This window comes from Peromyscus leucopus, chromosome 5 (genome assembly GCF_004664715.2).
Source record: "Peromyscus leucopus breed LL Stock chromosome 5, UCI_PerLeu_2.1, whole genome shotgun sequence".
Taxonomy (NCBI): domain Eukaryota; kingdom Metazoa; phylum Chordata; class Mammalia; order Rodentia; family Cricetidae; genus Peromyscus; species Peromyscus leucopus.
In genome coordinates this window covers 22511671-22523937 of record NC_051067.1, presented here as the reverse complement: position 1 = coordinate 22523937, position 12267 = coordinate 22511671, and the positions used below count along the sequence as shown (strand labels likewise).

The 12267-nt window shown below is 44.0% G+C and overlaps 1 long non-coding RNA gene across 1 annotated transcript; it reads left to right on the top strand.

The window, feature by feature from the left end:
* The first annotated feature begins 3761 nt into the window (after positions 1-3761).
* LOC119087941 lies at positions 3762-9133 on the top strand. The gene is made up of 3 exons (XR_005091494.1): positions 3762-4198; positions 7574-7763; positions 8699-9133. It is a non-coding gene; the product is annotated as an uncharacterized LOC119087941 (long non-coding RNA).
* Positions 9134-12267: the final 3134 nt, after the last annotated feature.

Below are 12267 nucleotides of genomic sequence, written 5' to 3'. Positions count from 1 at the left end.
GTGGCCCATCTCCTGTCTCCCCTGCCCTCATAAGTGGCCATTCTGTGAATTTGCCTAGCTGTGCTTATCTTATGTGTGAGGAATCATCTGGTATTTGTGCTTGCGTGGCTGGCTTGTTTCATTTACATATTAAGGTTCACACGTGTTGGGATTTCCCTCCTTTTAAAACTAAATATTACTCCAATTACATATACCACAGCTTCTTTATCAACTCCTCTCTTGATGAACAGGGCAGTTGCTTTAATCTCTTTCCTGTGATGACTAATGTTACTATAATAATAATCATTTTTCAATCACAACAGGCAAGGAGTCACTTTTCATTTTATGAATGAATTCTGCCCTGCTTTTGGATGAGTTGGATATGTTGTAGGGCACTGACTTGCTCTATGTCAGGAAGCCCTGCTGGCTCACGATACTTGTCACCATAGCTGAGTAGATGAAGGCATCTGTGAGCATGGAGCAGAATCTCGTCCTCCTCAATACAAAGTTTTCACTGCCCGAGCTGCTCCAGTCAAGGCACATGCACAAGCGATATTACTCATGTGTTTGATCCTCCTTGACCTAAGCCAGGGTTAATATTTACATGTTTAAAATGGTCCAGACACTTTTTCAAAACTCTAGACAGTTCAGTAAATTTTATGCTAATGTCAAATGACAAGATTATAACTTAAAGACCCTCCTTGGCTTCCTTTGGATTCCAGACTCAGGCAACACTTATTTCATATATCAGAGTGAGTTTCCTCCAGATGCCATTTGTAAGCTTTCTACATTGCATTTCTACATTTTATAGAAGGGAAACTGAGTCTGAGTGCCGGTGTACCTTGCTAGTAGTACACAGGGCTGGTATGGAAATTTGCACAGTGAAACTCAGTAGAAAGTGTCATAAAGAGGCCAAGATTAATACTGAGGGATGGAGTCTCATCCCAATATGTATGCTCTATACATTATGCTATGGACTTAAAGAGACAGATATGTGTGTGGAGATAGGTGCTTTACTTTTTTGACAATCAGCCATGAGGGAAGATACATTAGAATGACAAGTTGATAGACGGGGGATGTTGTTCAGATGATAGTGTGCTTATCTAGTATGAATGAAGTCTTGGGCTTGATCCCAGTTTCACAAAGGCCTGTCATAGCGGTACCTGCTTATAATCCCAGTACTGAGGAGGTGGAGGCAGAAAGGTCAGAAGATCAAAGTTAGCCTCAGCTATAACAATCTAGCTTTTTGAGACCTTTTCAAAAAGAAAAATTCCAAAGTGATATGGTTAGCAAACAGAGCCACACCACACAATAGAACGTTCCTTGGTTTTGCATTGAACATTGATTTGAACCCCTGGTAGTGGCTGTCTGGTAGCATTACCCTTTTTCTTTTTCATTTTATCTTCTTATCTTTAGTTTCTTCACCTGAAAATAGGGACAGCAATAATTTCTGCATGCCTTGGTTGTAAAGGTGGAAGAAATGATGTCTGTAAAATGCTTAGTTGGGGGTAGGGACTCAGTGAACAGCAATCCTTTTGACTCTCTTACTAGTAAGAGAGTGTGATCTCAGAGAGGAGGAATGTGTTTGCACAAAGTCATTTAGTTCATAAACACATTCATTTCTTCAGTTTCCTTGTGTACAAAGGTTCTTAGGAACTGAAATGTCTCCTTTGTCTTCTGCATCTGCCAAGGCCTGTTCCTAAGTACAAGAGACACACATGTTACACAGGAAAACAAATGACACACCCCTGTAAACGCAGCCCCATGTTGACTTCAGAGGGAAAAGGAGCTCAATTTAATAGAAAATGTTATACATCCAATGTTTTGCAAATAAAACAATAGTAATATGGAATCCTAGGTAACCTGTTTTAACTGTGCCGGTTTGAGACTTCTATGAATCAGTTGACTCCAGAGTGATCGCTGTTGTCCAAGGAAAGGTGCATTCCCATTGCTCCAGGGCTCTGCTTTGAAAATGTGTGTGGAGTGTCACTAAGTACTCACGAGGCTGTCACAAAATACCAGGAAAGAAGGGTTCATTTCAGTTTATGGTTTGAGGGTTCAACCCCTCCAGGCAAGAAGGCCTGGGAGGAGGGACGAGGGAGATGGCTCAGCAGTTAAGAGCACTTCCTGTTCTTGCAGAGAACTGGAGTTCAATTCCCAGCACCCACAATAGTAATTCACAAGCCACCTTTAACTCTGGTTTCAGGGGATCTGATGTCCTCTTCTGGCCTTCGATTAGTACCAGGCACTCACGTGGTATACTTACATACACACAGGCAAAACATTCATATACATAGAGCAAAAATAAGTAAATTTTCTTTTTTTAAAAAAAGGATGGCTTTAAGATTGGCTGTAGATGAGGTTGCAGAAGTTGGAGGCAGCTGGCCACATTGTATCTGTAGTCAGAAAACAGAGGTGAACTCTGATGTTCATGCTTTGTTCATGCTTTCTCCTTCATCCACTAAAAAGCATTTTTGATTTATTTTTAATCAGGTGGATGCGTGTGTATCTGTGTGTGTGAGTGTGTGCATATGTGAGTGGGTGACAGAGGCACCCAGAAAAGCCTGGTCCGTGCCCTGCAGTTGGAATGACACACAGACGGTTGTGAACTGCCCAATATGGGAGCTGAACTAGGATCCTCTCCAAGAGCAGCACATGTGCACCCAACCTCTGAGCCATCTAGCTCTCCAGCCTGTCCCTTTTTATTCTGCCCAGCATGCCATCAGATGGCACAGCCCACATTCAGTGTGGGTCTTCCTCAGTTAGAGTTCCCTGGAAACACTTTCACAGATACCCCCAGAGGTGTTGCCTAAAGGGTTGATTCTAAATCCCATCACGAAGACAATTAAAATTAACCATGACAGTGGTTAGTGGGATTGTAACCATTGAAATCACCAGGGAGACTGAGGAGAGATGCATCTAAATTTAGGTCAGCCACTCCCAGAGGGAAGATGAGGAGGGGCTTCTGCAGAGAGACTGAAGGATTGCACATAGGACCGACTTGCATTTGTGCTCATGTACAGAAAGTCCACATTTTTTTCATGAGTTGTTGTTTTGTTTTGTTTTTTGCTTGTCAGTTTGCTTTCTTTCTAATGTTTTTCTTTAAGCAAAAAGTGTAAAGTTTCGATTTGCTTTCTGGGTGGGATGTGTAGGGAATGGATGCTGTTGAGTCAAGTTCAAACAAACCTAGGAAAGTCTGGGACTGACTGCAAGATGGGTTCTGTTTCCACATCTGTGCACCAAATATCAAATATCTTATCGTCCACATTATTAAATACCGCATTCTGCAAATAAATAGCAACAGTAGAGTTCAGAGCAGAGATGGAACTGTGTGCTATTTTTCTTGTTTATGACCTGAGATGATAAAGTGAATGTCCAACCCTAGCTAAATTGCATGCAGGGTCAGGTGTTTCTGAATGTAAGTATTAATTGGGGGAAAACAAAAACAAAAACAAAAACGTCTTGCCTAGAAACGAATCACTCTTATGCCTCTGAAGACCCACTGGCCAGATCTCTATCTACACATTGAGTTTGAACTGATGTCTTCTCTTGAACAAGCAGGTGCCTCCTTGGGAGTAGGGAGAAGTCTCCTTCCAGCGTTTGCATCAGGTTAGATTGTTCTGATGTATAACTGTTCTGACGTCCAAATGAACCTTGTATTCTTTGCTTAAATGCTATAGGAAAGCAGCCAGAAAGCATTTGCATTTTCAGTTCTGGGGAGCACTCTTCTTAGTTTCTGCACTTCATATAATATTAGGGTATGTTCCGATTTTAGACATGAAATGAAGCATGAGCCGGGCCACTAACTGTTTGTGAGGTGAACGGTGGACTGTGGTTTGCAGTGAGAATTCACCTGCCTTGCTCCACTGAGCCACGTTTCCTAAACCCATGAGCAGCTGTTGCAAGTTGCAACTCTGAGAAATACTCTTTACAAACCTAAACTGCCTTTTTTTTCTCTTCTCTTGATCAAGAACCTGCCTCATTCCTTACATGCACCGCCTCTCAAGCAACTTAGCAGATCTACACAGTTGTACCCCAGAAAAGGAATTCTTTCAGCCAAGGAGTGCATTGGCTACTTCTCTCATCCCTGGACCTACTATCTGACAAGAAGCAGCTTCGTGGAGGAAGGGCTTACAGTTGAAGAGAACAAATGGTCTATTCTGGTTGGAAAGACACGGTGGCAGGCGAGTGAGGCGGCTGGTCACGCATGCTGTGTGGGGTGAGTACAGGAAGTTAGGGCTGGGCTATCAAACTTCTAGGCACACCCTGTTACCAAAGCTCCACCTCCGAAAGGTTCCACAAGCTTCCAAGCCAACCTAGCCATCTGGAGACCGAGTGTTCAAATGCCTGAGCCCACATTTGATACTGAGACCAGGACAGGAAGAACCATCCCTCAGAGTTCTTCTGGTCCTTAACACTCGGCCAGCATTTGGAGGCAAGGATTTTGAGAGATAATTTTGAAAGAGGGAATATTCCATTTCCTAGCAGCTACATCGTTTAAATTAAAGGTCATGAGTCTCACTTCTGTAATTTATAAGCTGACTTAGGTCTTTGTTTCTCAAAGTATCATCTTCTAGCCCCTTTCCCTCTGCACCTGATGTCTCCTCTCTGGACAGCCAACCCTCAGTATCCATGAATATGTAACCCTAGGACCCCTTGAGGGTTTCCCACAGCTCAAGGGCTCAGATACCTTATTAAAATGGCATAGTATTTGGAACTTTCCTCTGTAATCCTCAGTCATCTGTAGATGACTTGTAGTACCTAATACAGTGTAAGTGCCATGAAAATAGTGTCATACAGGGAACTGTGACAGAAAAAGATCTGAGCATGTTCAATACAAGGTGAGTGAAAGGATTTTCCCTTAGAACACGGCTGAATTCTCGGATACTGAATCTGCAGGTATGGGGGACTGCCTCTAACCTTTAAAAGTTTTTTCTCTGTATCACGTTTATATTTCCTCTGTTCTCTCTCTCCCTCTCTCTCCTTTCTTTTGCCACTAGATATATTTGCCTCACTTTGAGCAAATATTTGTTTATTAAACATCTACTTGAGGCTAAGGAATAGGCTAGGTACAAAGAAATGTAATGAAAGTCTCCATCATTTAAGAAAACAAGTTCTGTAGCATGCAGTGTCTATCCTTTAACTATAAAAGAAATTTTTCTAGCTTCTAACCATGTTTCTCCTATGTAGCTGAAAATGAGAAAAATTGGTATGTCTAGTTCCTTATCATAAAGAACAACAATAACATCAAAACCACCTGCACAGGTTGATTTGCGTGCCTTTATGTGACACACCACTGATTTTATGACTTTTGGATCAAGAGACCAATTTATTTGTCTTCACATTCCTCTGTTTTCTTCGGCATGATAAGAATGCTAGGAATACAGTTCAGGTGCTGTAGAGACCCCTGGCTTCTCTAGCTGATCTCTAAGTATGGATGTGGTTGACACATATTCAGATACCAGGTGGCCTTTTGCACAGTGAATTGGATAAACTCAAATGCACTTCAAACTTGACCCTGTGCATCGCTTCTTGGCCTTTTGGCTAATATCAAGTGTAAACTTGACCCTGCAGCTAGAATCACCTCTACACTAAGTAACTGTTCCCCCATAATCCCCAGCTTCGAATTCAGTGAGTGTGGGATTTGGCATGGGGCTGAACCTTTGTGACAAACTTCCTGTGTGCTGATACAGGCAGCCGGGGACTGAAGAAGCAGGAGAAGCAGGGGTTCCAGATCATTTAAGCTATAGAGCTAGTTTGAGAAACTGTTTCAAAAAAAGGGGGGAGGGAGGAAAGAAGAAAGGAGGGGAGGAAGGAAGAAAAAAAAGAAAGTTTACTACATTCACTGACCTTTACTCAGACATTTTCTGTGGGTGAAGAAACTATGGAAGGTGTATTTTATCTTACAACAACCTTAACACGGGTTGAAAGGGCAGAAGGGCCTTAAATGCTACCTGGAGCTTGTACCCCTCTTTCTAACTGTGCCGTGCACTGCTGGGGGGTTGAGGGTAACCCAGATGACGCTTGTTTTTCTAAGCAAAGGAGCAAATCATGAACAGGTCTCAGATGATTAAGTATTGACTTTAGTGGCCTCCTGTTTCCACTGTTATTGAAATGTAAAGACAGCTCATGTGTGCCTGTCCCTCTGTGCCTCTGGCTGATGTCATGTCTGTTTGAGCTTGGGATTTACTTGGATCAAGATTTTAAAAAGAAAGCAGGCTCTTAAAAGCCACAGTTCGTTTCGAGCCGGGCAGTGGACAGGCCAGCTGTGTGGGCGAGGTGGTGGATGTGTGCATGCCTGCACACAGTGTGGGAGGGAGACTCTAAGAGCCCTGCTGCTGCTCAACTTACCCCACAAACACGCTTGAAAGATCCCAGGGATCGGGTGCACAGGTGGACTGCGGCACATGGAAAATAAAATCAAAAGCTCCAGTTTATTTAGATCTCCAAGATAACAGTCTCATTAGTTCTGTGATTTCTAGTCCATTTTCGTGAGAGCAAACTTTCATTCCAGTATTTCCCAAATGAGGGGCCCTTTGATGTCCCAAGACAAAACAAACTGTTACAGTATTTTCCTTTTGAATCTCAAAAAACCAGTTCTTTCCTTTTGAATGTCATGCTATCCTTGCTTATTCAGCAGACTTAACCTGGGGATTCTGGGGCAGCAGCCTGAAAAGCACTTCATTCCAACTCAAGCCTTGACTGAGTGTTGGTTTTAGGTTGATGTTTGGACTTAGGAGAAATGGGAAGTCCCTGACCAGACTGAAAAGGATGAAAATTTTAATGTCACAGCTCCACAGTCAGGCAGGATTTCCAGCTTGGGTCTCATGTACCTGTTTGGTTTCCCCAAAGTGGGGGTAGAGCAGATCACTTTTTCCATTATCTTCTCTGGTCTTCCAAAGACCCTCAGCTTTTCTGGGACATGAACAGAGACCTCAGAGACAGCAGAGTGGATCCAGAAGGCAATTCCTTGTTCTAGAACTGAGCTAACCCAGACAAAGCAGGTCATAGCCGCACATGGGCTGTTTTCAGCCCATTGAAACCAGTGGGATTGAATCCACATCACAGCACACAGTGATTGTAACAGGAACTAACAAAGGGGAAACAGATGATTTCTTACTCAAGATGAAGCCAGCATCATCCAGCACGATGTATCCTGATGCTCTATGTGTTAAGGAAACCAGGTCTGCCTTTCTGTGACTGTGTATGATGACAGATCCTGGTTGTCAGTTTAGCTGGGTAGAGAGCTGCCTACAAGGTTGGTCAAGTTCAACTCTGGATGTGTCTGTGAGGATGTTTTCAGACAAGACTGGTGTGTGAATCAGTGAGCTGAAGGTGAAATCCTGCCTTGAATATGGGCACCGTGTGATAAGCTAGAGGCAGGGTAGAATGAAAGTGTAAAGGGAAACTTCTATGCACAGACCCGACTCTCAAGTGAGCACAGTTTCATTGTTGCTGCTGACTGTTGACAGTAGACACGAGGTTCGTTTAAAAAACTAGTAGTCGCTTCCTCGTGTATTTTTCATGTGATACACTCGTCTGGGTGGTAGACCCGCTCAACTTCCTAATGTCCCTGTCTCCATCTCTATTTCAGTTTCCAGCCTTGTGATGCAGCCTCACACCAGCAGCTCTCCAGAGCTTCCAGGATTTTAGCCTTGGAGTGAGTGGGGCTTCCATCTTTGCTCCCTCTCGCTTGGGCTTCCAGCTTCTTGGACCAAATAGCTGCTTAGTCCCTGACTCTTCAGCTCGTAGACAGAATTCTAGGAATACTCAGCTCTGATCATGTAAGTCAGTCTAATAAATCCTCTCACAACCATGAGCACACACACACACTCAAACACTCACATACATACATACACACACATACATACAAACACACACATACATACATTCACACACACGACAATTGCCATGTAATTTCGATAAAGACATGTTCTGCCCTCCCGGTCAACATACCAAGTGACAACAACAAATATTTTTGTTGTGTTTTGTTCCTCTTCCCACATAACTGATGAACCAGGCTTTGTAACTCCATGCGCTCCCTTTCACTATGGGATAAATGCTATGGAGTGGAGCGGGGATGATAGAACTCACGGCATAGTGGCAGCGCTAGGCTAGGAGATGGCAGACCCAGAACTCAGGCTTCAGTGAAGAGCTGAGGAGAAGGGTAGTCACAGATGAAGAAAGATGTGGTAAAGGAGCATGAGAGACTGGAGAGCCATCCACAGAACAAGGAGCTCAGAGGGAGGCAGAATGCTAATGTGCAGCCACAGAAAGTCAGTCAGGTCCACAGAGGACCTCCAGAGAGGCAGGTGTCCAGGAGGCTGAGTACCAAGTGTCTCTGTAATGGTCATTCCTGCATGTCCATGAGAATTACCCAGGGTTTTGGAAAGACACCAGGGTACTTAGAAAGTTCAAAATCTTTTAAAAGTGGTCTGTGGTAAGTTTACATTTATATACATTTTTCCTATGTGTAGACAGATAAAATAAAAACTGTTTCTCTGAGGCAGGGATTCACTAGCCAGGGTGGCTCGTGATCCTCCTTCCAAGGCCTCATTGTCTTCCATAGGCTCCTATCTGTGAACACTTGATCTTTGGCACTGTTTGGGGAGGTTGTGGAACTTTTAGAAGGTAGAGCCTTGCTGGTTTGAGCTTGTCACTGAAGGTAGGTTTTGAGGTTTCATAGCTTTACCCTTCTTCCTGTTTTCTCTGCTTCCAGATGTGGATGAAATGTGGTCAACCAGCTTCCTGCTCCTGCCCCTGTGCCATGCCTTCCCCACATGATAGATTTTTATCTTCCTGTAGCTGTAAGCCAAAATAAGCAAGCCATTTCTTCCCCACGTTGCTTCTCATTTGAATATTTTATCAAAGCAACAGAAAAATAACAAATACAATAGGCACACATCACCCTCCATGGCTTAGAATAGAAACAAAGAGCAAAACCAACCATAAACAAAAACCTTTAAAATGTAGTTACATCCACTGTACATAAGGGCTGCAATATTTAACCTCACCACAATATTCTAACTTCTAAATGGGTGGCAGGATCCTGGACACTTGTTAGATCATTAAAATTCTATTAAGAGGCAAGACAGGCCGGGCGGTGGTGGCGCACGCCTTTAATCCTAGCACTCAGGAGGCAGAGGCAGGCGGATCTTTGTGAGTTCAAGGCCAGCCTGGTCTACAGAGCTAGATCCAGGAAAGGCACAAAGCTACACAGAGAAACCCTGTCTAGCAAAACCAAAAAAAAAAAAAAAAAAAAAAAAAAAAAAAAAAAAAAAAAAAAAAAAGAGGCAAGACAGATTTTTCAGTGGTTGAATGTCCACTGCTTCCCCAGAGGACCATGGTTTGGTTTCCAGCATCCACAATGGGCAGCTCCAGAGGATCTGGCACTCTATTGACCTCTGTGGGAATCCTCACATGTATGTATATGCACATATATACAGACACACAAATGAAATGTTTTCAAGTCTTAATATTTGATTAGAAGGGAGCATGTATGTATGTACACTTAAACTTTATGATGAATCATGATTTAAGCTTACCAATTTCTAAGTACTTAAAACCAGTTTCTATTAGTTAATACTAATTGTGCAAATGATTTCTTGTACATTTCACATGTTCATTTAATATATTTTGACTGGGATCTGACCTTTAAAATTACTGAATCCTTGTACCCACTGGGACTATTACTATTAAAAAAGAAACATTAATGGAAACAGACGAACTAGAATTCCTGTGCTTGGGACTCTAACATGGCACATCCATGGTAAAAAATGTTTCAGTGGGTCCTTAAAAAAAAAATAAATACAGAATGACTGTGTAATCCAGGAATCACTTGTGGATCTACTATACCTAGAAGAAGTGAAAACAAACCCATGCCTATTTTGATTATCACACATCATGATCACGTTTACATGTACCACATAATGTTGTACAAACGGTTTGTATCCCTGTGAAGCAAGCTATTGAGATTGAGGTATCTGTCCACTCACGTTCGCAGCAACAGTATTCATAAGCCCTAACATGGAGAAGCAGTGTGAGTGAGTGTGTGTGTGTGTGTGTGTGTGTGTGTGTGTGTGTGTGCATGGATGAATAAACAGTGGCATATAAACACAGTAGAATATGATTCAGCCTTCTAAAAGAAGAAATTTGGGGTGCACGTTTCAGCATTCCTGAATCTTGAGGATACTATGCTGTGTGAAATAAGCCCAGTCTCCTAAAGACAAGGGCTGCATGATTCCACCTGTGTGAGGAACAGCAGGCAGATTCAGAGAAAAGAGGCAGAGCGCCAGCTAACAGGGCTGAGGGGGAAGGAATGGGGTTCATGGGGATAGTCCAATTTCACTCTAGAATTCTAGAGAAGGGCGCCGTGTTATGTGTGTATTCAAGCTGCTGCACCGTGCACTTAAAATGGTTTAGACAGGAAATGTTATGCTTTTTGCATTTTAGCACAGCACATAGAATGCATTTTTAAGTGGGTTGATGTAAGAGATATGAGGGACAGCCTGGGCATCAGTATCTTCTCAGAACTTCTTGGCCTACCCTACCAGGTTGAGGGTATCTGTTCTAGTCTGAGAATACAGAGGAGAGGGGGTTGACTTCTTAAGGGGGGGGGCAAGTGAGGTCTGGGGAACTTTGCAGAGGTGGTGGCAGAGCCTTTGGCGGCTCACATCTTTAATCCCAGCACTCAGGAGGCAGAGCCAGGCGGATCTCTGTGAGTTCAAGACCAGCCTGATCTACAAAGTGAGATCCAGGACAGCCAGAGCTTTTACACAGAGAAACCCTGTCTTGGGGGGTGATAAAAAAGAGAGATCATACTAAGATGGGCCTGGAGCATGGACAGGATTTCAAGAAATGTACACAAAATCAGAAGCACGGGGGTCCTGGGAGTGGAAGCATTGATGGCATGCTCAGGGCAGCCGAGCAGCCTTCCAGAATTGCATGTGGTCACCTCTGTGGGTGTGTGGGGATAGTGCTGGAGAGAAATGAGGAGGCAAAGATAGACTGGGGGCCGATGACAAGCTTCCAAGTGGTATGTAGGAAATGGGGGCTTTGATGCCGTCAGTGGAAAACTATGAACAATTTTTAAACACGGAAGTGATGTTTCAAACAATATAGTTTATGAAAGAGCATGGGGGTGTCATAAAAAGAAATGGAAAGCAATACTCTCATCAGCAAGCTGTCTAAGGGACCGGACAAATGAGGTGGGTGTGACAGCCCATACCTGCAATCTCAGCACCAGGAGGCTGAGGCAGGATTGTGGGGTGGAGGCCAGCCTAAGCTACACAGGAAGACCCTACCTCAAAAAGGAGGAGGAGGAAGAAGAGGAGGAGGAGGAAGAAAAGAAAGGGAGAGGCCCAGAGCAAGAGCTGGAGTGAGAGAGAGAAGTCAAGGTCTGACTATATAGAGCGGTGGTGAAGGAGAGTCGGGGGGTTGGAGTTAATTTTGCTGAAAGAAGTTATGCACCAAAGAGAACGGAACTAAAGCCCGTATTCAAGCTAAGGCTGAGGTGAAGCATCCAGTTTGTGGACGCTGAGTTGAAAGAGGACAGGGTTTCAATGAGCCCGGGGCACAGGCAAATAGTCAGGCATCAAATCAGCAAAGGCGTAGGAAGGACCTCAGATGTTTGCAGTGAGTAAAGAGGAGGAGACCCTGTAAGAGCAGACAAGGCAGAGACGCTTGTTTGAGAAAGAGGTCAAGGAAGGAAGACTTGCTGGATTCTTTTCTGAGAGCAAAAGGGAGAAATTTGGAAATGGTGGAATGGACAGGGGCTGCCTCAGAGCTGTATACACACTCTGAGGGAGAAAGCTCCCATGCAGGAGACAGGGGCATTTTATCACTTCACTTGAGTGTTGGCCGCATCCTAGTAACTGACAGAGGCCTGGCCCTGTAAAGGAAGGAAGCCAAATGGAGGTTTTCAGAGAGATTTGATAGACACCAGGCAAGCCTCCCAAGATACCCTACACCCAAAGCTGGTGACCGAAGAGTCTTGGAGTCCGGGTACCTCGAGCCCCACCTCAGCCTAAGAGACATTTTTTAGTGTCCAAGAATGTGACACATGTGCTGTGTCTGCTTCCCAGTCACCTGGCACAGGAACAATCAAAAGTCCCCTCTGCTGGGAAAAGGCCACAGTCCAAGATTTCAGGTAAGGCAGGGGTCAGAGGCACTATCCCGAGGACGCCAGCTGGCTCCCGGGTATCAAGTGATGTCTCACGTTCCCTGGGCCAAGTCTCCTGTTTTGTAACAGTTCGGGCAAGGCTTTTACTGGAGGAGACAGGCATGAAA